The sequence below is a fragment of the Pelophylax lessonae genome (genome assembly GCF_965119305.1).
Source record: "Pelophylax lessonae genome assembly, chromosome: 9".
Classification (NCBI taxonomy): domain Eukaryota; kingdom Metazoa; phylum Chordata; class Amphibia; order Anura; family Ranidae; genus Pelophylax; species Pelophylax lessonae.
Genome location: NC_138776.1, coordinates 202,612,137 through 202,637,408, shown reverse-complemented (window position 1 = coordinate 202,637,408; position 25,272 = coordinate 202,612,137).

Below are 25,272 nucleotides of genomic sequence, written 5' to 3'. Positions count from 1 at the left end.
GGTCTTTATTGCATCCACTGACATCAATGCTGAAGGGGGTCTTTATTGCATCCACTGACATCAATGCTGAAGGGGGTCTTTTTTGCCTTCACTGACATCAATGCTGGGGGTCTTTATTGCATCCACTGATATTAATGCTGAGGGGGGTCTTTATTGCATCCACTGACCTCAATGCTGAAGGGGGGTCTTTATTGCCTTCACTGACATCAATGCTGGGGGGGGGGGTCTTTATTATGTCCACTAATATCAATGCTGGGGGTTTTTTAATGCGTCCACTGACATCAATGCTGGGGGTCTTTATTGCATCCACTGACATCAATGCTGGGGGATCTTTATTGTCTTCACTGACATCAATGCTGGGGGATCTTTATTGTCTTCACTGACATCAATGCTGAGGGTCTTTATTGCATCCACTGACATCAATGCTGAGGGGGGTCTTTATTGCATCCACTGACATCAATGCTGAGGGTCTTTTTTGCCTTCACTGACATCAATGCTGGGGGGGTCTTTATTGCCTTCACTGACATCAATGCTAGGCGTCTTTATTGCATCCACTGACATCAATGCTGGGGGTCTTTATTGCCTTCACTGACATCAATGCTGGGGGTCTTTATTGCCTTCACTGACCTCAATGCTGAGGGTCTTTATTGCATCCACTGACATCAATGCTGGGGGTCTTTATTGCCTTCACTGACATTAATGCTGGGGGTCTTTATTACATCCACTGACATCAATGCTGGGGGGGGTCTTTATTATGTCCACTAATATCAATGCTGGGGGTCTTTATTGCATCCACTGACATCAATGCTGCGGGGTTTTAATGCATCCACTGACACCAATACTGGGGGGTTTAATGCATTCACTGACATCAATACTGGGGGGTTTAATGTGTCCACTGACATCAATACTGAGGGGTTTAATGCATTCACTGACATCAATACTGGGGGGTTTAATGTGTCCACTGACACCAATACTGGGGGGTTTAATGCGTCCACTGACATACTGGGGGGTTTAATGCGTCCACTGACAATACTGGGGGGTTTAATGCGTCCACTGACACCAATACTGGGGGGTTTAATGCGTTCACTGACACCCATACTGGGGGGTTTAATGCGTTCACTGACATCAATACTGGGGGATCTTTAATGCGTCCACTGACATCAATACTGCGGGGTTTAATGCGTTCACTGACACCAATACTGGGGGGTTTAATGCGTTCACTGACACCCATACTGGGGGGTTTAATGCGTTCACTGACATCAATACTGGGGGGTTTAATGCGTTCACTGACTTCAATACTGGGAGGTTTAATGCGTTCACTGACATCAATACTGGGGGGTTTAATGCGTCCACCGACATCATTGCTGCGAGTTTTGTTGTGCCCACTGAATTCAGTGCTGAGGGTCTTTATTGCATCCACTGACATCATTGCTGGGGGTTTTAATGCGTCCACCTGCACCAATGCTGGGGGTTATTAATGTAGGGGGAGGGGTTTAATAATACTGACACCTGTGCTAGGGGTTAATAATGCAGCCTCTGACACCAATGCTTGGAGGTCTTTAATGCATCCACCGACATCAATGCCGGGGGTCTTTATTGCCTTCACTGACATCAATGCTGGGGGTCTTTATTGCCTTCACTGACATCAATGCTGAGGGTCTTTATTGCATCCACTGACATCAATGCTGGGGGTCTTTATGGCATCCACTGACATCAATGCTGAGGGGGGTCTTTATTGCCTTCACTGACCTCAATGCTGGGGGTCTTTATTGCATCCACTGACATCAATGCTGAGGGGGGTCTTTATTGCCTTCACTGACATCAATGCTGGGGGTCTTTATTGCCTTTACTGACATCAATGCTGGGGGTCTTTATTTCATCCACTGACATCAATGCTGGGGGTCTTTATTGCATCCACTGACATCAATGCGGGGGGTCTTTATTGCATCCACTGACATCAATGCTGGGGTTTTTTTTTGCCTTCTGACGCAGTTATACTGTGGCAGGCAGCCGCTCCTGGGCAAACCGCCGTAGCTATATGTCGCTCAGGCGCAGACAGCTAGAGGGCGAGCGCTCGTCAGCGGGAAAGCCGATGCACAGGGCAAGCGGCTCCGGATGCCGTCTTGACACTTGCGATTGTTCCCCGCTGAGAGAGAAGAACGGTCAGCTGTTGTAAACACAGCCGGCCTTCCTTCTCCCTGGAATGATCATAGAGCCCCTGTGATCCTGCTTTATAGGAACACAGGTCTCTGTGATCATTTCACAAGCCACACCCCCCCCCCCCCCCCCCACAGTTAGAAACCCATTCCTAGGTACATATTTAACCCCCTGATCACCCACAGTGTTAACTTCTTCCCTGCCAGTGTCATTAGCACAGTAACAGTGCATATTTGTGGCACTGATTACTGAGGTAATGTCACTGGTCCCCCCAAAAATGTCAGTCAGGGGTCCGATCTGTCCACCACAATGTCATAGTCCTGCTAAAAATCGCAGATCGTGACCATTACTAGTAAAAAAAATAAATAAAAATGACCTAAATCTTATAGTTAGTAGACGCGATAACTTTTGCGCAAACCAATCAAAATACGCTTATTGTGATTTTTGTTTACCAAAAATATGTAGTAGAAAACAAATTGGCCTAAAATGTTAAAAATTGCTAATGTTATAAAGCAGAATGTGAAAAATATTGTGTTTTTTTTTTTTATTTTTCCAGAATTGTCGCTCTTTTTGTGGGAAATAAAGGACATCATTTTTATTCATGTACAGCGTCGCAGGACTGCGCAATTCTTCGTTAAATTAACGCAGTGCCGAATCACAAAATATGGCCTGGTTATTAAGGGGGCAAATCCTTCGGGTCCAGAAGTGGTTAATGCATCAATAGACATCAATGCTGGAGAGTTGTAATGCATCCAATGCTGGGGGTTTTAATATGTCCACTAACATAAATGCTGGGGTTCTTTAATGCGTCCACTGACATCAATGATGGGGGTCTTTTTTATGTCCACTGACATCAATCCTGGGGGTCTTTAATGTGTCCACTGACATCAATGCTGGGGGTCTTTATTATGTCCACTGACATCAATCCTGGGGGTCTTTAATGCATCCACTGACATCAATGCTGGGGGGTCATTATGTCCACTGACATCAATCCTGGGGGTCTTTAATGCGTCCACTGACATCATTGCTGGGGTTCTTTAACCACTTACCGCATAGTAACATACCGATACGTCGGTACACTTTGCGGGTTTATACCGGGATGATGCCTCTAGTTAGAGGCATCATCCCGGTACCGTGGTTTGAAGCCGACGGTCGGCTTTGCGTCGGTAACGACCGATGCGGCTCGGGAGCCGCTCGATCATTACCCGGGGGGGGGGGAAGGGACGCCCCCCCCCCCTCCCGCCGCCTTCCGTGGCTTTGTCCGGGGCTCCCGTCCCACCGGGAGCCCAGAGCACTCAGCGGGCACGTACGCCGGCTGGATGGAGTCCCGATGAATGCCGGAAACGGCATAGATCGGGGCTCCAATGACGTAACCCGGAGGCGGCGTCCATGACGTCACTTCCGGGTTACTGTGCTGCAAAAGGCGGCAAATTTAAAAAACGGCTGTATGCAAAAATGCCGTTTTTGGCGTTTTGCATACAGGGAAGTGTAGTGGAGGGGTCTAGAGTCTTTTAGACCCTCGATCCCTCCATAAAGTGTACCTGTCGCACATATTGCTGTCACAAGGGATGTTTACATTGCTTGTGACAGCAATAAAAGTGATCAGATTTTTTTTTTTTTTAAAAACCTGTAATAAAGTTTAAAAAAAAAAAATAGGAAAAAAAAATAAATAAATTTGCCGCCCCCGTCACCGTTAGCTCGCGCACAAAAAGAAACGTATATGCAATTTAATCGCTGTTCAAACCCCACATGTGAGGTATTGCCGCGATCGCCGGAGCGTGCGCAATAATTTAAAAAAAAGAGCTACACTCTACCTCTAAACTGGTAACCGTTAAATAAATTTAAAGCGTCGCAGATTGAGATCTCTATTGACCGTAGTTTGTCGCCATCCCACGGGGGGGCGCAATTTTAAACCGTAACATGTTGGGTATCTCTTTACTCGGCGTGACATCATCTTTCACAATATACAAAAAAAAATGGGCTAACTTTACTGTTTAGTATTTTTTAAATGCAGTAAAATGTGATTTTTCAATTTTTTTCCAAAAAAATGGCGTTTTAAAGACCGCTGCGCAAATACCACTCGACAAAAAGTTTTGCAATGACCGACATTTTATTCTCCAGAGTCTTTGCTAAAAAAATATACATAATGTTTGGGGGTTCTAAGTAGTTTTCTAGGAAAAAAATACTGGTTTTAACTTTAAACAAAAAGTGTCCGAAATAGGGCTGGGGCTTAAGTGGTTAATGCGTCCACTGACATTAATGCTGGGGGGTCATTATGTCCACTGACATCAATCCTGGGGGTCTTTAATGCGTCCACTGACATCAATGCTGGGGGTTTGTTTTGTCATGTTTTTGGGGTTGTGTTCAATATGTGCAAAGAGAGATCACACACATACTTAAAAGTATAACATTTATTAAAAGTAATGACAGATACAGATAAAGAAAATCTAACAAGAATACTTAACTAAAGACGTTTCCTGCCATGGAGTCCCATTTGCTATTATGCAACATGGCACAGGTAATCAGGACCAGACACTTGCCTCATGGCTGTTCTGGGTGAGACTAAAGTCTTACCAGTTTGGGCAGTGGTATTTAGACTTGTAAATGGAAAAGACCACCCCTGGCCAACACCCTTGTAAGCAACAATATGACATTCACATTCCTGAGGAGAAAGGGCTCGCTTATCCATTGTTTGGACAGTGATTTCACCTTTTAAGGGGAAGGGTGGGCTTGGTCATCCTGCATTCCTCAAGCCTTACATCAGAAAGGTATAAGCTATACATATGACCTTATATGGCTTCTTGACCAGGTTTTTAATGCGTCCGCCGGCACCGATACCGGGGAGTTTTAATGTGTGCACTGATGATCAATGGTGGGGATCTTTTTTGCGTCCACTGACACCAATGCTGGGGGGTCTATAAATACGTCCACTGACATCAATGATGGGGGGGTGATGTAATGCGTCCACTAACATCAATGCTGGGGGTCTATAAATGCATCCACTGACATTAATGCTGGGCATCTTTAATGTGTCCACTGACATCAATGCTGGGGGGTATTATTGCGTCCACTAACATCAATGATGGGGGGGGGGGGGGTTTGCGTCCACTGACATCAATGATGGGGGGGGATTTTATTGCGTCCACTGACATCAATGCTCGGGGTTTTTATTGCGTCCACTGACATCAATGCTCGGGGTTTTTATTGCGTCCACTGACATCAATGATGGGGGGGGGGGGGTTTGCGTCCACTGACATCAATGATGGGGGGGATTTTATTGCGTCCACTGACATCAATGCTCGGGGTTTTTATTGCGTCCACTGACATCAATGCTCAGGGTTTTTATTGCGTCCACTGACATCAATGCTCGGGGTTTTTATTGCGTCCACTGACATCAATGCTGGGGGTTTTAATGCGTTCAATGTCATCCGTGCTGCGGGTTTTAATGAGTCCACTGACACCAATGCTGGGGGTCTTTATTTCATCCACTGACACCAATGCTGGGGGGTCTTTAACCTCTTGCTGACCAGCAACTGCAGTATTACTGCGGCAGTATTACTGGGGCAGGGCGGCTCGGCTGCGCAAAATCACATAGGTCTATGTGATTTTGTGCACGATGCCGAGGCATGAGGTGTTTAGACACAGCGGAAGGTGGGCCATGGGAGGAGCGGCGGCAATTGCCGCTGGCCTCCCGCAGTCGTCTGAGAAACTGATAGAAGACCCGCCTGCTTATGTAAACTAAGCAGGCGAGTCTTCTGTCAGACAGGCAGGGAGAGATCCGGAGTTTCAGCTAAGCTGAAACCCCGATCTCTCTGTGCCTATCCCCCCCCCCCCCCCAGTCAATCACTTTTAGGCATACATTAACTCCTTTGATCACCCTCAGTGTCAACCCCTTCCCTGCCAGTGTCATTTTTACAGTAACAGTGCATATGTATAGCACTGATTACTGTAGTAATGTCACTGTTACCCCCAAAAGTGTCAAAAATGTCAGTCAAGGGTCCGATCTGCAGTCCCGCAAAAAAAATCGCATATCGCCGCCATTACTCGTTAAAAAAAAACACCAAAAAAGACAGAAATCTTTCCCTTAGTTAGTAAACGCAATAACTTTTGCACAAACCAATCAAAATACACTTATTGTGATTTTTTTTTTTACCAAACATAGGTAGCATAAACCAATTGGCCAAAAATTTAAAACAATTTTGATTTTTACATTTTTTTGGGGGGGGGGGGATTTCATATGAAAAAAATGTGAAAAGTATTGTTTTTTTCAAAATTTACGCTCTTTTTTTGTTTATAGCGCAAAAAGTAAAAATCGCAGAGGTGATCAAATTCCACCAAAAGAAAGCTCTGTTTGTGGGGAAAAAAAGACGTAAATTTTGTTTGGGCACGGCGTCGCACGACCGCGCAATCGTCCGTTAAAGTCGCACGGAGCCGAATCGCAAAAAGTGGCCAGGACGTAAGACAGCAAAATCCTCCGGTGGTAAAGTGGTTAATGCTGGTTTGAAACCAAAAGGTAGTCACATCAAATATTGATTTGATTTAGATTTTTCTTCTGTTCTCTTACGTTTTAATTTTGTAAATTGATAAAAAGAAAGATTTGAAAATATACTGTATATTTTTTTAAAGTGTTCTTACTTACTACAGCATTTCGTCACACTTGCCTATAACTTTTGCACAGTACTGTGACTCTAACACTCTACCTTCTGTCTTAGGGTATTCATGTCTACCTTGCAAAGAAAATGATAGAAGACCAGGGTAGAGATTATATGAATAACAGTGTTGCTAAGGTGAGTCCAGTCCTGTCAGACAGTCATGGTTGACATACACTATATCACCAAAGTATTGGGACGCCTGCCTTTACACGCACATCCTTTACACGCACATGAACTTTAATGTCATCCCAATCTTAGTAAGTAGGGTTCAATATGGAGTTGCCCCACCCTTTGCAGCTATAACAGTTTAACTCTTCTGGGAAGACTGTCCACAAGGTTTAGTAGTCCGAGTGTGTCTATGGGAATGTTTGACCATTCTTCCAGAAGCGCATTTGTGAGGTCAGGCACTGATGTTGGACAAGAAGGCCTGCCTTACAGTCTCTAATTCATCCCAAAGGTGTCCCTTTGGGTTGAGACCAGGACTCTGTGTACGCCAGTCAAGTTCCTCCACCCCAAACTCTCGCATTCATGCCTTTATGGACCTTGATTGTGCACTGATCTAAATAATTTGGTGGAGGGGGGGGGGGGGATTATGGTGTGGGGTTGTTTTTAGGGGTAAGTTTGGTCTTTTAGTTCAAGTGAATGGAACTCAAGACGTCAGCATACCAAGACATTTTGGACAATTTCATGCTTCCAAATTTGTGGGAACAGTTTGGGGATGGCCCCTTCCTGTTCCAACATGACTGCGCATCAGTGCACAAAGCAAGGTCCATAAAGACCAGGGTGAGCGAATCGGAGGTGGAAGAACTTGACGTATTTTTTTTTTTTTAAACTCCTTTCTTGCCCTTGTAGCCCCCTTTTGGCAGGGCTGGTCGAGAAAGGAGCCCTCCCTTAAAGGGTAACTGCACTTTTGTGGGGGGGAATAAAATAGCAAATAAAGAAAAAACAATATAGCGTATACAACTGTGACACATTCATATTGTAATTGAATGTTATTAAAAATGACCTTTCCTTTTCAATCTGCAATCTTCTGAAAATGCAATGCAATATGGCTACCTGAAGCTGTTTTGTACACAGATTGTGTACTGACCACACCCCAGAAAAAAAATGTCCTGCTTGTGTGATTGGCTCACCAATTTTCTCAGAAGTATGCATAAGATACAAGTCAGATTTCTGGCATCCCCTGCAACAAAATTTCATTTTTGGTGAGATACTCCCAATAGGAACACGTCTAAAGGGATGCAGGTCCAGCGGATTTCCTCATTAGAGCCCTGCAGCTGCCACAGCTGACAAATAATTATGAAACCACTCCCATTTGACCCACTCATCACAGAGGCACAGAAGAACAAACAATGATTTCTTCAGAACAATAAACGTTAGAAATCTGCAACAATAAAAACCAAAAAGTGCAGCGCTGAAATCAGTATACAATTATATAGCTGAAAAGCTCATATAAAGAAAACAAAAAAGGAGAGGGGATAATGTCCAAATGAATAGTCCCAATATTAAGTGCAGAGATGTGAATCCACGTGCAAAATAACTTTCTTCCAGTGACACCAGGGAAAAGTGTAGGAAGGGGACACCCTTGTGCTCAGGTATAACAAGCAGCTTACCGAAATTCCGTGGCTGCTCAATTTAATGAGACAGCCTCTCCCAGCTAGTAGTAAACCAGTAGGTCAACCGATATCAAGCTCAGGTGCTTCGAAAGACTCCAAAAGCCGAAAGCCGTTTCCGGTGTGTTGTTAAACCGATCACATTAATATGTGGCACACTTGGAACTTCTCATATACTCCATTGAACGTAAAGCCATATGTAGAAAGAAACAGAGGCCCATAGCGTAATCCCGTAAACCAATAGGTAAATTTATTAAAAAAACTACTTACAATTTAAAAGACAAAAACAGGCATGTAGTATGTGCCGGTCATGGATCTAACCGCGGCGTCCCGCAAGTCTCCAGATCAGCATATGGATAAACGGCCGGCTTCGTTGGGGGGCGTGTGGACGTTTATGTCTGGGATCGCCAACGTTTCGTCATAAGAAAGACTTCTTCTGCAACAATGTTTGTTAAAATCCTTGCAATGTACAGAGATTACCATGTACATTGCCATAACCCCGGTAATTAACATCAAAGTAGCTTCGTAAATACACAGTGGGCGGTCCGTAAGTGGTCAAGGATAAATCACCAATCATAACCGTCATCTATAGCATACTTGATCTGGTGAACAATTTTGTCCTTTGTCCTTCCCAATGCGTATCAGGTATACACATACACATGTCCTGGTTTCGTCATCACACCTCATTCCAATTCAATTTTCTGTTTTTTTGTTTTTGCCCTGTGTGTGTGTATATTAATATATTAAGTATCTCACAAAAGTGAGTACACCCCTCACATTTTTTTTAATATTTTATTATATCTTTTTATGTGACAACACTGAAGAAATAACACTTTGCTACAATGTAAAGTATTGAGTGTACAGCTTGTATAACAGTGTAAATTTGCTGTCCCCTCAAAATAACTCAACACACAGCCATTAATGTCTAAACCGCTGGCAACAAAAGGGAGTACACCCCTAAGTCAAAATATCCAAATTGGGCCCAAAGTGTCAATATTTTGTGTAGCCACTAATATTTTCAAGCACTGCCTTAACCCTTTTGGGCATGGAGTTCACTAGAACTTCACAGGTTGCCACTGGAGTCCTTTTCCACTCCTTTATGATGACATCACGGAGGTGGTGGATGTTAGAGACCTTGTGCTCCTCCACCTTCGAGTTGAGGATGTCCCACAGATGCTCAATAGGGTTTAGGTCTAGAGAAATGCTTGGCCAGTCCATCACTTTTACCCTCAGCTTCTTTAGCAAGGCAGTGGTCATCTTGGAGGTGTGTTTGGGGTCATTATCATGTTGGAATACTGCCCTGCGGCCCAGTCTCCGATAGGAGGGGATCATGCTCTGTTTCAGTATGTCACAGTACATACTTCAGTATGTCATCTGGTACTCAAGGGGTCATCTGGTAAGTGGGCTGTGATTGCGGTGGAGGCAACATAGATGCACTAATCCCACTGAAGCTTATATCAAGTGTTGTTCATGGTCACTTTATTAAAGAGGAAGTAAACCCTCCTCTGACACTTTTACCTATAGGTAAGCCTATATTAAGGAATACCTATAGGTACTGTAAATATCTCCAAAACATGTACCGTTTAGGAGATATTTACCTTACATGCAGCCAGTGACATCACTGGCGCATGTGCTCTGAAGGAACGGCCGCTGGTGCCGTGACTGTCGGCTCCCACGCACGTGCGTGGGAGTGACGTCACCGCGGCATCCGGCCAATCAGATACTGGACATGTCGCCCGTCATACAGGTAAGCGGGCGGCACGGCGGGGCTCATTCTAAGGTAAGTATTTCATAATAGGCTAGTATGCTGTGCATACTAGCTCATTATGCGTTTCTCTTTCAGGTTGCAAAAAAAAAAGTTGTATGGGTTTACAACCTCTTCAAGCACAAAGAGCACTTTTTTGGATTATCCCACAGAAGTTTACACCAAGTATTGTCACCTATCAAGCATAAGAACACTTTTTAAGTCAATTGAACATTATTGACTCACTTGTGATTAGTCACGATATATGCATGAAGGACTGATATAGTTAATTTGCAGTTTTGCACACAGTGCACAGTCACTTTGGAGTTTTATATATGTATATATCTATTTATAAACAAAAGCTTGGAATAATGATTCCCATAAAGGAACCACAGTGGGACCGCAGAGATGGATGAAGGTGGGTTTAGCTGTTAATGGCACAGTGCTGTAGTCTATTACCCAGCGCCTATGAGGTTTACTGTATGGGAGCAGCATCTGTTTATATGAGAGAGCCCCTGCGAGGCCGCCTGTGTGGATAGTTATAGCTTAACCCACCTTCATCCATCTCTGCGGTCCCACTGTGGTCCCTTTATTCCAAGCTTTCCTTTATGGTTATTTGGTAAGAGGCATGTTTATTTTGGTAACACGTGGTGTCACATTGAGTGTTGGGACGACACTGTGGCTCGTGGACCTTTTTCCAGTGATTTGATATAGACTTATATGCTAATTTTCGCTAGAAAGTCGGTAAGGAGCCATCACACTGCATTGTTTGGGTCACGTTGTGCTACATGGGATGTCTGAACCTGCTGACCTTTAAGAAAGGATATATATAATATATGGAACACTTCAGTGAAGATTCACGTGTCACATTTAATTATTTTTGGAATTATTCACCTTATATTATATTTTAGTATAATGCATGTCATCACCCTTTACTTTTGGGGTGTTGCACATTTATTTTTCACCTGTATATTTTTTGTTTTTTTTCAACATTTTTTATTGGATGTGTTGATTTCTATTCCATTTAATTACCGAGCGCACTAGTTTAATTTTTTTCTCAACCAGCTAAATACACTTGTAAAATACAAAAACATGAATGGGTTCACCTGCCACAGTATTTGTATTTCTGCCCAGCCAGTATGTGTATAGCAAGCTGGAAGACAGCCACACATGTATATTTTTTCTCAAATGATCCCATTGTAGTCATTCATCATTCTCTCTTATAGTTGGGCAATATAGAGATATCTAAAAGAAACACAAACCAGAGCGCTATATGGAAAATGACCACAAGATGGTGCTGTAATGTATCGATATGACAGTTGTCTGTGGTAAGATCTCACAAATCAATCATATGTTCAAATAATCCAAGATTAAATTAAATGTTTATTAGAATTCTAAGACGGCATCATAAGCCTTGTAGGGTAAAATCATTTAAAACTGTAAGCTTGTGTAAGCCTGTATGATGCGGGAAGAGCATAAGAAGTTGCATACCAGCCCATGGAGGTGGAGGAAACCCCACCTATGAGAGTAACCTGGTAGCATGCCATCCAAGCCTTGTTTTGGTCCAGTGGGTGTGGCATCCTCCCAACTCTCCAGCAGTTCCTAATTGGTCACTTCAAGCCCGCTGTGACATCTCCAGCGCTTTGTAGGCCACTGCTCCCCTTATCCATCCATTGGTGGGAACCCCCCCTGGAGCCCCCCTTAAGTTCCCCTGGGCATATCCTCGATTGAATCATACAACAGTCCTCCTGGGTTTCCTCCACCTCCATGGGCTGGTATGCAACATCTTATGCTCTTCCCACATCATACAGGCTTACACAAGCTTACCGTTGTAAAATATTTTACCCTACAAGGCTCATGATGTCGTCTTTGAATTTGAAATTAACATTTTATTTATTTTTGAATTATTTGAACATATGATTTATTTATGAGATCTTACCACAGAGAACTGTCATAGCGATACATTATAGCACCATCTTGTGGTCATTTTTCATATAGCGCTCTGAGTTGTGTGTTTCTTTTGGATTGTCATTCCACAACTTCATGTGGAATAGTCTGAGCAGCTGGGTTAGTGACCTTTTCTTCGGCTTCACACCCTCAATTACATCCTCTTAGCGCCTGGATGTTGGTAGTTTCAATATAGAGATATATAGAAAGTAACTATCAAGTATCAAATGTTCTCATTACTTCTCCTAAATGTTTTTTAACAGTTGGGGTTCATACACCTCTGCCAGACAGCACAGCAGACTGTATAGCAGGCTTTTATTATGCATTGGTAAGGCTTTAACCACTTTTGGATCGGAAAGGATTTCCCCCTTAATGACCAGGCCATTTTCTGTAATTCACCACTGCGTTGTTTTACCGGACAATTGCGCAGTCGTGTTCCTTAATAAAATCAATGTCCTATTTTTCCCACAAATAGAGATTTCTTTTGGTGGTATTTGATCACCTGTGCGATTTTTTTTTTTTTTTTTTTTTTTTTTTTTTTTTTTTTTTTTTTTTTTTTGCGCTATAAACAAAAAAAGAGCGATAATTCTGGGAAAAAAAACTATTTTCTCTTACGTCCTACGACAGTCGCTGCCTCTTCATATTCGTCACTATTGGGGTTATTGACCTTTGCTCCGTAGGAGTAGCTAGGCAACAGAATATGTTAATATCAAAGCTTTTAGCATATCCCACCCCTAGGGGGTGGTCCCCTCAGTCAATACCCTCCTGCTTCCTGCATTCCTACCTCAGTTTCAATTTGCCTAGCTTAGGAGTTAGCTGGGTTCCTGTGCTGGGGCTTTTCAGTCTCAGCCTTCTATCCTTTTTTTTGATTTTATTTCAAGTATTTCTCTCTTTCTTTTACTTAGCTGTTATTTTTCAGCATTAGTTAGTTCTTCGGATGAAGATGATCGTGCGGTGCTGGGTCTCGGGCTGGCTTTCCAGGATCCTCAGGGTTCTCAGGGCCAGTGGCTTCCCAGCCTGCCATCGAGCGTTCAGCTCAGGTTTCCCTGGCATATTGAACGACCCATCCCTGTTTGCTGCAGGGATGCTGCGGTGAGGTGGCTACCTCACCGGACGCCATTTGCGGTTTCGCACCGCAGTTCCACTGCGTCCTGGCTGCTACTCTCCCTGTCCTTAGTGCAGCGGTTTGATCGCTTGTGCGGGCTCCCCGCGTCATCCGGATGGTAAGTGTATTCTGTGTGGGGACCTGTCTATTTTGGGTGTCAGTCTGGGACTGTGGGACCCTGCATGTCTGTGTAATATGTTGAGCTCCCTGTCAGGTATAGCTGCCTTTCTGTGGGCTGCGCGGGGGGGGGGGGGGGGGGCTCTCCTGCTCTGCTCTGTGTGACAGGCTGTGTTATCTGTGAGACATGCGGTATGCTGTGTGGGACATGCTTGTGAGACATGTTTTGGGCATACTGTGCGGCGACCGCTGCTGCGATCCGCCATTTTTTTGCAGCAAGCTTAGGTGGCCGGTCCTGTGTGGTAAGCGCGGCGATCGCTCAGGCCACATGTCAGCGCTGTTCTCTATCTACCTGTGAAGTCCCCTGCCGGCGGCCATGTTTGTGTAGCCTTACATAGGCTTTATAGGGGCGGTCAGTCTTGCATCACTTCCTTTTGCTCTGGGACAGCGATCGGTGCAGCAGCCTGTGTGATCTCTCCAGGTTTTACCTTTCCATATTCCTGTATTCCTTGCCTAGTATTCTTCTCCCTGTGGGGGTCAGTGTGTTCGGTGGGTGCGGTGGGCTACGCTCGCCGCGATCTTAAAGGGGCAGTACTCCTTTTTTTCCTAAAACACTGGGGCATGGATTCTCAGGAAAGCAAGGGGCTGCTGCTTCCCCCGAGGGGGCTGATTTGGCTGCTATTGTGGCAAACCTAGCTGCTCAGGTGCAGATGCTTGTGGCTGATCGATCCACAAAACGGCCCAGAGTGTCAATTTCCTCTGATTCAGAGGGCGATGGGGCTGCTATGGCTGGTGGACCCTTCTTAGGGTCCCGTTCATCTCTAGACCTTGTGGGGTCTGAGGGGGAGGCTGAGGTAGAAAGGGTTGATAATTCCCCCCCTGGCTCGTCTGAAGAGCTTGCACTCATGGATGAGTTGGTTGCTTCTATCAAGCACACGCTGCATTTGGAGGAGGAACCATGTCCTCCTGCTTTGCTGTCCTCTTATGGGACGCAGAGGAAACGCAAAACATCGCAGGTTTTTTCCTTGCTCTGCGGAATTTCAGCGCGCTGTTGATGAGCAATGGCGCAATTTAAAGAAGCCTTTTGCTGTGCCGAGTAGGTTCAAGCTGCGTTACCCCTTTACGCCCGCTACTGATGAGCGTTGGTGTGTACCACCTCAGGTGGATCACGCGGTGGCTATTTTGAATAAGTCTACTGCGATTCCGGCGGAAGATACCCCGGTGTTCCGGGACCCCACGGACAGGAGATTAGAATCTCTTGCCCGTCATACTTGTACGGTTACTGGTTCCATGCTGAAACCTATTTTTGCTTCCCTTATGGCAGCCCAGGCTGTCGCGGATTGGATGCAGGTGCTCAGGCGCATCCTGGTGGCTGACTCTGCCCCGCCGACAACTTTGGCTATGGTGGATCAAATTCATCAGGGTGTCATGTATTTGTGTGATGCGGACTTGGATTTAGTCCTTTTGGCTGCGTGCGTCCAAAGTGTGGCGGTGTTGACACGCCGTCTGATATGGCTAAAGTGTTGGTCTGTTGACCAAGCTTCTCGCAAGACTTTAGCTATTTTGCCCTATGCGGGATCTCGCCTTTTTGGCGATTCTTTGGATACTCTGATAAAGGGAATTACCGGGGGTAAGAGCACGCTCTTACCCCAGACTCGCAAGTCTAAAGTTGTTTGTGGTAAGAGGACTACCTCATTTAGACCCTCTCAGGGGTCCTTTCGTGCCTTTCGGTCGTACTATAAGGGCAAGCCCTTCAAAGGCCAAGGCTCCCAGAAGAAGCCGCGGGCAGGTAAGCAGAAGGCGGGCCAGTCCGGGTCCACTGCCCATAACAATGCGGCCTGAAGGGGCGCCCTCACCCAGTTCTGGGGTGGGGGGACGTTTGCTCGGTTTTCTTCAACCCTGGCTGGCCCGCGTTCGGGACAGGTGGGTTCAGGAAATTGTTCGATCTGGATACAAGATCGAGTTTCTCTCTCGGCCGGCGAGCAGATTTTTTCCCTCGAATCTACAGCTGTCTCCGGAGCGCTTGCAGGATCTGCACCTGGCGGTGCGGGACTTGCGGGCCCAGGGCGTGGTGGTTCCGGTGCCTCTTCGGGACAGGTTCCGGGGGTTTTATTCAAATCTGTTCACTGTGCCCAGAAAGGAGGGCAAGGTACGTCCAATTCTGGACTTGAAAGCTCTGAACCGCTTTGTGCGGGTTCGCAAGTTCCGCATGGAATCCCTGCGCTCGGTGGTGGCTGCCCTGGTTCCGGGGGAATTCATGGCGTCCATCGATCTGAAGGATGTGTATCTTCATATCCCCATTTTCGAGGGTCACCAGAGGTACCTTCGATTCGCCATTGCGGAGGATCACTACCAGTTCGTGGCGTTACCCTTTGGTCTCGCTTCGGCTCCGCGGGTGTTCACCAAGGTGCTTGCGCCGGTTCTGGCTTTGTTGAGAGCTCAGGGCATCTCTGTCCTGGGGTATCTGGACGACATTCTGGTTCGGTCTGCGACCAGTCAGGGTCTGGTGAACGACCTGTCCGTCACGATGCAGACTCTACAGGAGTTTGGTTGGACGATAAATTTTCCGAAGTCGATGCTGTGTCCGTTGGTTCGTCTTCCCTACCTGGCAATGATCCTGGACTCTGTTCAGGCGAAGGTCTTCCTGCCGGAAGACAAGCTCAGGACGCTTCAGGAAGAAGTCAGGTCCCTCAGGGACCGCCAGTGCTCGTCCCTCCGGACGTGTATGAGGTGTCTGGGGTTGATGGTCTCGGCTTTCGAGGCGATTCCCTTCGCCCAGTTTCACACGCGGGGTCTCCAAGCGGAGATTCTGTCCAGGTGGGACGGGCGACCGCAATCTCTGGATCTCCAGGTTTCATTGAGCCATCGCACCAGAAGGGATCTTCTGTGGTGGCTGCAGTCCCCGGCGGTGTCGGGGGGCAAGTCTTTTCGCCCTTTCTCGTGGACGGTGATCACCACGGATGCCAGCCTGTCGGGCTGGGGTGGTGTTCTGGGCGTTCTGTCCGCCCAGGGAACTTGGTCGGAGGAGGAATCCTCCCTTCCGATCAACATTCTGGAATTGCGAGCGATAAATCTCTGCCTTCGGCGTTGGACGGACAGACTGCAGGGCCGTCCGGTTCGTGTGCAGACAGACAATGCCACTGCGGTGGCCTACATCAACCACCAAGGGGGCACCAGGAGTGCCCGCGCGGCTCGGGAAGTGGCCGACATTCTGTCTTGGGCCGAGACACACGTCCCGGCGATAACGGCAGTTCACATTCCGGGGGTGGAGAACTGGCAGGCGGATTATCTGAGTCGCCAGACCCTGGACCAGGGGGAATGGTCCCTTCACCCGGATGTCTTCCAGATGTTGTGCGTGAAGTGGGGTTCACCAGATGTGGACCTGTTCGCGTCTCGTCTAAACTACAAGTTGGAAAGGTTCGTGGCAAGGACGCGCGATCCTCGAGCAGACGCGTTAGTGGCTCCCTGGCATCAGTATCGTCTGAGGTATGCCTTTCCGCCGATTCAGCTGCTGTTCAGGTTCCTTCGCAGGTTAGCCTCGGAACCGCACACGGTGATTCTGGTGGCGCCAGACAGGCCTCGCCGGTCTTGGTACGCAGATCTCGTGAATCTGGCGATCGACGCTCCGTGGCGTCTGCCTCTTCGAGAAGATCTCCTGTCTCAAGGGCCGATATTCCATCCTGCTTTACAGTCGCTGGCTTTGACGGCCTGGCTGTTGAAAGCGAGGTCCTGAAGGATAGGGGTCTCTCCCCTGAGGTCATTCACACTTTGATCAAGGCTAGAAAGACCTCTTTCGGGGAAGGTTTACTACCGTACTTGGAAGGCCTATTTTGCCTGGTGTGAGTCCAGGGGGTATTCCCCTCGCTCGTATTCGGTATCAAGAGTGTTGGCTTTCCTTCAAACGGGCGTGGACCAGCGTTTGGCGTTGGCCACGATTAAGGGTCAGATTTCTGCGCTGGCCGTTCTCTTTCAACGCCCTGTGGCGTCTAATTCCTTGGTTAGCACTTTTGTTCAAGGGGTGCGACATCTGGTCCCTCCTAGGAGGGAGCCTTTGCCTCCATGGGACTTGAACCTTGTTCTGTCCGTGTTGCAACATGCTCCTTTTGAAAGGATCAGGGAGATCTCGTTGTCTATGTTGTCCAAGAAGGTCGCTTTTTTGGTGGCGATCACTTCGGCTCGCAGAGTGTCGGAGCTGGCAGCTTTGTCTTGCAGATCTCCGTATTTGGTGGTTCATTTGGATAAGGTGGTCTTGCGACCTAACCCGTCTTTTCTTCCGAAAAGGATTTCGGAATTTCACCTTAATGAGGACATTGTCTTGCCTTCGCTTTGCGCGAAGCCTAAACATCCAAAGGAGGTGGCTTTGCACTCCTTGGATGTTGTTCGGGCGATCAGGGTTTATCTGTCGTCGACTGAGTCTTTTCGCAAAACGGATTTTCTATTTGTCCTTCCAGATGGACCTCGGAAGGGCATGGCGGCGTCGGCTTCTACCATCGCCAAATGGATCAGACAGACCATTGAACAGGCCTATGCTTTGAAGGGGAAAGTTCCCCCCATGCCTGTGAAGGCGCACTCTACCAGATCTCTGAGTAGGTCTTGGGCCTGTCATCATCGAGCTTCTGTGGCCCAGGTGTGTAAGGCGGGGACTTGGTCGTCCGTTCACACCTTCTCAAAATTCTACAAAGTGGATGTTCAGGCATCGGCAGATGCTTCCTTTGGCCGCAAGGTTCTTAGTGCGGCAGTGCCTTAGGGTCCCTTATTTTTGGGTCCTTGGCTGTTGGGATGTTTTTATCCCTAGGTTACTTGTTCTTCCTGGGTTGTTGCTCCTGTTGAGCAAGTTTTTTTCCTGTTGCCCAGTTGGTTTCCTTCCTTTGGTAAGGTTCCTTTTTTTCTGATGTGGGTACTGCGTTGCCTTAGGCGCGGCTGCGTTTTTTTCCCACCCCTCAGGTCTACACTGCTTTGGGACATCCCCAATAGTGACGAATATGAAGAGGCTGCGACTGTCGGAGGACGTAAGAGAAAACTGAATTTTTGTAAAATCTTACCTGTAAAATTCCTTTCTCTGAGTCCTCCGACAGTCGCCGCCCCCGCCCCTCTTTTGGGGTTTGTTTATGTACTCTACTGCTATGCTACTGAAACTGAGGTAGGAATGCAGGAAGCAGGATGGTATTGACTGAGGGGACCACCCCCTAGGGGGGGGGGGGGATATGCTAAGAGCTTTGATATTAACATATTCTGTTGCCTAGCTACTCCTACGGAGCAAAGGTCAATAACCCCAATAGTGACGAATATGAAGAGGCGGCGACTGTCGGAGGACTCAGAGAAAGGAATTTTACAGGTAAGATTTTACAAAAATTCAGTTTTTCATTTTCTGCTATATAACATTCCCCCCCCCCCCCCCCCCCCCCAAAATGTAAAAATCAATTTTTTTCATCATTTTAGGCCAATTTGTATTCTGTTACATATTTTTGGTAAAAAAAATCCCAATAAGTGCATTTTGATTAGTTTGCGCAAAAGTTATCGAGTCTACAAACTAGGGGAAAGATTTATGTCATTCTTTTTTTTTTACTAGTAATGGCGGCGATTTTTAGCGGGACTGCCACATTGCGGCGGACAGATCGGACCCCTAACTCACATTTTTGACACTTTTGGGGGGACCAGTGACATTACTACAGTAATCAGTGCTAAAAATATGCACTGTTACTGTACTAATGACACTAGCAGGGAAGGGGCTAACCCAGGGGCGATCAAAGGGTTAAGTGTGAGCCTAGGTGAGTGTTTTCTAACTGTATGGGGGAGGGACTTGTGAAATGAACTCAGAGACCTGTGATCCTATATAGGAGGATCACAGGCGCTCTGTGATCATTTCAGAGAGAAGAACGGTCTGCTGTGTTTACAACAGCTGACCAGTGTTCTCTCTCAGCGGGGAGCGATCGCGGGTGCACAGCAGCAATCGCAGCCGCCGGCCTCGTGGATTGGCATCCCTGCTGCGTAGTGGGGGCCGATGCAAGGAGGCGGGGACACGCGCTCTTCCCCCAGGAGTTCTCCCACAAACTGCTGTACAGGTACGGCGATTCGCGCAGCTGAGCCTGCCTGCCGCAGTATATATGCGGCGGGCGGTCGGCAGGTGGTTAAGCAAGCTGTGGGCAGGGAAAACCTAAATCCTAATGAAAGTGTAATTTAAACAAGCTGCATGACCCAGAACCCTAGGCACTTTTTAGGGGCATTTATTGGGTTTTAGGGCTTCAAAATGGTGTCTTTTGATTCCATATATATATCTACATTACGGTCACCTTGGCATAGCAGAGTCAATTTACCCTAAACTACATTACGGTCACCTTGGCATGGAAGAGTTTGGTCACCCTGGCATAGTAGAGTCAGTTCACTCTAAATTACATTACGGTCACCCTGAGTTCGGTCACCCTGGTATGGCAGCAGGCTAAGTCAGCTAAACTTCATTACGGTCACCTTGGTATGGCAGGCTAAGTCAGCTAAACTTCATTAGGGTCACCTTGGTATGGCAGGGTCTGGTCACTACGGTCACCCTAACACTTTTACTGTCCGTACAGAAATGAAATTATTAAATCTAACTATAATGTTATACAGAACACTAACTACACTGCATATCCCTTTCCTCACACTAAAAGAACAGCAGGAGTAACACTAATGCTTGCACTCTATTCCACAGCCCCTGTATTACTGTGCTAGAGATTTGGCGGGGCTAGGTTATATACTGGGGGGCGTATTCACTAATGATTGGCCTCTGGACCCCCTAGTCACTCCAATCAGCTTTTCCTAATGTTTCTGGGCCAATCACAGGCTTTTTAAGCCCATTTCCTGACCCAGGCATTTTGGGCCATTCTGGTCGCCGAATTCCGAACTTTTCCGGCAAAAAGTTTGAAATTCGGCCGAATTTCGAACAGCCAATGTTCGGGTCGAACTGATGGTCGACTCAAACCCTTCGATCATCCCTACTGGCAACAGTGGACCATACCTGCACAAAGTGTGTGGGCACCACCACTTGTAGTCTCTACCAGGGGAGCATGTGACACTGATATTGCAGTATACAGGGATGTTATCACCCTATAACAGGTCCAAATAAGCGCCTTCATGGCAGGATCAATGGGAGTTATGTTAATGAAAGTTGCAGAATAAAATAAATGAAAACAAAATAAAAGCAATTTTTAAAACTACTGGAACGTGAAGGCTCTGAGGAAGAGGCTAAGCCTCGAAACGCGTAAGCCTTTCCAGCTTCAGGGGTTTGGCCTTTGATCTTGATGCGGATGACAACGTATCTATTTGATGTGCTTTTACCAAGAACTCGTTTGTGAGTATTTTTATACCTTTTATTTGAACAAATCTTTGTAGAGGATAATGCACTAGGCCAGTGCGCCCTTGTGTTTGTTTTTCGTTTTTAAAGCTTTGGTATTGTAAGAGGGCCACTTTGAGAGAAATAGGACACATTTTTGGGATTTATATGAATTTTGTGTCTTAGTACTTAGTGTTTAAATGAGAGTGCCCTTCCTTACTTAACTATTTATATGGCTGGATACCTGTCACAGGGTTCTTGCAAGCGTCACTCATCTCCATGTGCCTCTAGAGAGAGGAGGCGCCGCGTCATCACTCACAGCGTAATACAGCGGTCCGCACTGCAGGCGACTGCTGTCATCTGTAATCCCGCAAGGGTGACCGAAAGCGTGTATTGTCTTCATGCATGTAAGTGCAATTTTACTCTTCAATAAATGGTATCTATGATAATGCCCTATTGGCGGTCCCTCTTCTTTCCCCATTTTTATTGAGGACAAGAGCAGCGATTACCCATCAGGGATCCATCCATTGTCACATTCTAGTAAGGAGATGAGTGTTCGTTTGATTACAGCCCTACACATATTTAAATCTGGTAAGAGGCTTACCTCCTCCCACCTCACCCGGGAGGCATTAGTGGATATCCCTTTTGCTTGCTTTTGGTGTGTGTTCTCTGGAGTGGATCTTCTCATTTACATGCCCTTATTATTCATCTTTCTGGTAAGAAGCTATGCTGGTGGTGGGATACTGAACACTATTCACTTGGCTTCCACATCTTAACTCAGCGGTCTCATCACGGACATTGTCAATTGGATTTCATTTTGTATATTATTTGGGACTGTTTGTCACGATTTCATTTGTGTTGTCACCCAAATTTTTTGATATTCACTGGTGAATTCACGGCAATATTTGTGTATCAATGTTATTTGTACCAGCAGTTTTTTATTTTATTCACTGTTATGTATGACCCTTAAGCACATTTGGTCGGTTTTATTCCAGACCCTTCTTTCATGTTTGATATCATTCATGTGATTTCATTTGAACTTTTACACAATTTGATTGATTAGCGCACCTAAACTAACAGATCTGTCTCTCCTGAGAAGCAGAACAGAGCCACAAATGTGTTTTCCTAGCACCTATTTAGGAAGGTGCTACATCATTATAACACTTAATTATTCTTTGTTTTTTAACAGCACATCATTGCTGGATCTTTCACAATAGCGGCATCTAAGAACTCCAGTGGTGGCAAGGTGACTTACTGACCTCTGAGAATAGCAGAAAATATTCCATTATAACAAATATATAATGGTCAGGGGAGTGAACCTGGTTATCACTATCAAGAAGCTTAAAAAAGGCCTTCATTTGAGGGTGGTTTATCAATACGTATGCTTCCAATACCTGACGCGGTTTGACCCGCACCTCAATGGGGCAGCCCCTTCATGGCGACTTTGTGGGCACATTTATTGGCCAGTCATCTTGGTCGGGGGCCACAGGCCCCGCTGCCACATTTACAGTTAAGCGGCGGTGTCGGGGTTGGGCTGTCCCCACCTGGTCATGACCTTTTCATTAAAGCAACTTGGAGCTTTATTTTCTTCAGCATACTGGATAATAGTTTAACTGTGAAGCTGTTTGAATATTTGTGGTTCACGACAAATGTTGCACCATTTTTTTTTTTTTCCCTATGAATGTTCATTTTTTTTTTTTGTTTTATTTCTGGATGTAATTAATAAATAAATAAAGATTGAAAATAAAAAAGGCCTTCATTTTGCATGGCATTTTGTAGAAGCTACATTTATTTTTTACATCCCAGTGTGTAAAGGCTAATTAAACTCCTCTACCCCCTAGACATGACAAGCATTTTAAGCTTGCAATGGAAGGGGAGGGGCCGCTTACAGTTAATTTTATTTATAAAGCCGTCACAGTCTATATGGCAATCCTGCCCCATACCAGCATGCTGTAGAGAAGGACCCTTGCTGTCTGTGTGAAAGCAGTGGACTTTCTGCAGAGGTCCCACACACTCCCTGCTGAGCCAGAGTTGGAGCTCTCCAATCCATAGGGAGAGCTCTAGTTAAGTAGGGGGTAAGCTAGACCTTTTCAGAGAGAGCACCGCTTCCACACAGAGAGCAAGGCTCCTTCTTCCCAGCATGCTGGCAGAGGACCAGCCTTTCTACTCAGGCTGTGGCTGCTTTGTAAAGAAAACAAAGGGTAAGCCCTTCCACATCTTTTGTTTTAATGCACCTCAAACATATTTAGCTGGTTAAGGCCCCTTTCAGATGGAGCGGATCTGTCCAAGCGGAATCCACCTGCCCAGCGGGAGATCTCTCCACTGATCCCTTCTGAGCGGGCGGATGACAGGTCCATGTCCACTCCACTATGCAGAGTGTACACAGACACATGGGCTCTAAGAAAGGGAGCATGTCTCCCGAAACGCGTCAGCTTTCCAACTGCAGTGATCTCATTTCCCCAATGCTGGAGTTGTGACTGATATGCTTTTTATCTTCTCATGTTTATAGGTATGTTTTTGGCATTTCCAATAAATCTTTTATGGTGTTAAAGGTAATACACTAGGCGTTTGCGCCATCCTTTTTTTGTTTTTGGCGTAAACGGACAAAGCTCGCTCTCCTCTATAAGGGCTGTCAGATGGAAATGGACTGCATGTCCATTTCCATCTGATTGTCATCCAATCCGCTGGACGGATGGCTAATGTATCGCCATATGTCTATTTTTAGGGAGCTTTATCGGATCCGATGCCTGGCGGGTGTCACCAGACACATGTCCACTGACATCCGCTGCCCCATAGAGAACAATGGGTGGTCTGATTGGGTCTGCCTGAAAAACTGACAGGCAGACTTGATGGTGTGAAAGGGGCCTTAACCACTTAAGCCCCGGAAGATTTTACCCCCTTCCTGACCAGGGCCTATTTTGCGATTCGGCACTGCGTGACTTTAACTGACAATTGCGCGGTCGTACGACGCTGTACCGAAATGAAATTTATATCCTTTTTTTCCCCACAAACAGAGCTTTCTTTCTGTGGTTTTTGATCACCTGTGCGATTTTATTTTTATTTTTTTTTTTTTTTTTTTTTGATCATGCGCTATAAACAAAAAAAGAGCGACAATTTTGCAAAAATAACAATATTTTTCACATTTTTTTATATGAAATTTCCCCCCCCCCCAAAAAAAAAATGTAAAAATCAAAAATTTTTAACATTTTTGGCCAATTTGTTTTCTGCTACATATGTTTGGTAAAAAAAAATTCGCAAAAAGCGTATTTTGATTGGTTTGCGCAAAAGTTATTGCGTTTACTAACTAAGGGAAAGATTTTTGTCTTTTTTTTTTTTTTTTGCACGACTGTGACATTGCGGCGGACAGATCGGACCCTTGACTGACATTTTTGACACTTTTGGGGGTACCCGTGACATTACTACAGTAATCAGTGCTATACATATGCACTGTTACTGTAAAAATGACACTGGCAGGGAAGGGGTTAACTTTATTGGAGAAGGGGGGGTTAAGTGTGTCCCTAGGGGCGTGATTCTAACTGTGATTGGATGTGGCTTTTCATGTAACAGCAGAGATCTACGGTCCTACATAGCAGGACTGTATGATCTCTGCTGTTACACAGGGGAGAATGACAGGCGGCTTTGTTTACATTAGCCACCTGCCTTTCTCCCGGTGTAACCGACGATCGCGAGTGACCGGCGGACATCGGGTCCGCCGCTCACACGCGCGGGGGGGTCCGTGAGCGAGCGGGAACGCGCCTCCGGCGGCGCACGCTTGCTCCCTAGAGCCTCACAGGCTAGTGACATACCCCTACGTCACTTTGCCTGTGAGGGGCTGAATGCCGACGTAAATAGTCGTTAGGCAGTCGGCAAGTGGTTAAACTGAATGTTCAGTTCTGGCTTTAACCCTTATACTTCTGCAGTCATAAAGATTATAAAAATTCAAACTCCGGGCTGTTATACTTTTGTGTGACGATGTACCCAAATAACATTGATGTGCTTTTTTTCCCCCACAAATAGTTTTCTTTTGGTGGTATTTGATCACCTCTGTAATTTAAATTTTTTGCGCTATAAACAAAAAAAGAGCGACAATTCTGAAAAAAAAAAAGAAAACTATATTTTTTACATTCTGCTATAAAACATTCCCAATACAAAAAAATGTAAAAATCCCCTTTTTCTTTTATCATTTTATGCCAATATGTCATCTGCTTCATATTTTTGGTAAAAAAAAAAAATCCCAATACGAGTATATTGATTGGCTTGCACAAAAGTTATTGTGTCTACAAACCAGGGCAAAGATTTATGTCTTTTTTATTTTTATTTTTTTTGCTAGTAATGGCTGCGTTCAGCGATTTGTAGCAGAACTGCGACATTGCGGCAGACAGATCGGACCCCTAACTGACATTTTTTACACTTTTGGGGGGACCTGTGACATTACTACAGTAATCAGTGCTAAAAATTTGTACTGTTACTGTACTAATGACACTGGCAGGGAAGGGGTTAACACCAGGGGCGATCAGAGGGTTAAATGTGTCCCTAGGGGGTGCTTTCTAACTGTGTGTGGGATGGGCTTGCTGAATAACCACAGAGACCTGTGTTCCTAAATAAGAGGAACACAGGATCCCTGTGTTCAT